The following is a 1,223-nucleotide window of genomic DNA, read 5'->3' as shown; positions in this document are numbered from 1 at the left end:
ACAACAACAAGTATATAGAAATAAGAATTATTTTTTGTGTGTTGACCTTGTATCTTGCAACCTTGCTAAAGTCACTTACTTATTAATTCTCGGAGGGTTTTTTTTTTTTTTTTTGGTAGATTCTTTGACATTTTCTATGCAGACAATGTCATCAGCAAACACAGACAATTTTATTTCTTCCTTTCAAATCTGTATGTCTTTCATTTCATTGTCTTATTGAACTAGCTAGGACTTCTAGTACAGTGTTGGATAGGAGTGGTATGAGGGGACCTCTTTGACTCTTCCTGATCTTAGGGGACAGCCTTTAATCCTTCACCATTAAACATGATACTGAGTGTTTTTAACAGATGCCCTTTATCAGGCTGAGGTAGTTCTATTCTATTCCTACTTTGTTGAGGTTTTATTGAATTTTGTCAAATGCTTTTCTTGCATCAATTTATATAATCATATTTTTTCTTCTTTATACTGTTAGTTTAATGTATTATACTGATTGATTTTTCAAACACTGAACCAGCCTGGCATCCTAAGATAAACCCTGTTTTGGCATGGTATGTAGGGTTTGCAATTCTCCTGGTTCTTCATATACAGGCAGTATCCAGGTTATGAATGTCTGACTACATACAACTCATAGTTGTGAACCCCCTCCATAGAACCTATTATATTAAAAATTCAAGGTAAATACAAGGGCTTGTAATAACAAACAGGTGCTACTTGGCAATGCACATCAAAACATTATTACTACTACTGTATTATTATGTTAGAGATATTTTAGTGTTTCTGGAAGTGTTTCTTTAATTTTTTCCCATAGAAATGTATACATAAAACATTTGACCAATGTTAGTTACGAACCTGACTCGACTCGATGGCAGTGGGTTTTATTTTGGACATGAACTTTACCTAACTGTTACAACTTATGTACAATTTCGACTTAAAGACAGATTTAGGAAAAGAACTCGTGTGTAATCTGGCGACTGCCTGTACCAGTAATTATGTATTGTATTTAAATATTTTGAATATTATGGAACTCTGAGTCTTGTATAAATTCTATGAAGAATGTTGATATTTTTGTTTTAGTACATAATTGACCTAATTAGATTCAGGCTATCCTCAAAAGGAAGATTGGCCAATCTACTTCTGTAGAGATACCACCTCAGAAACCCAAGGACTGGGTGCTCTTAGTTGGAACCAACTCGACGGCAGTGAGGTGGTTTTTTTTTTTTTTT

Source organism: Orycteropus afer, unplaced genomic scaffold (assembly GCF_000298275.1).
Source record: "Orycteropus afer afer isolate SDZICR_OR568_19922 unplaced genomic scaffold, OryAfe1.0 scaffold00174, whole genome shotgun sequence".
In the NCBI taxonomy this organism is placed as follows: Eukaryota; Metazoa; Chordata; class Mammalia; order Tubulidentata; family Orycteropodidae; genus Orycteropus; species Orycteropus afer.
The sequence above is the reverse complement of the archived record's forward strand: the minus strand, read 5'-3'. Positions refer to the sequence as shown.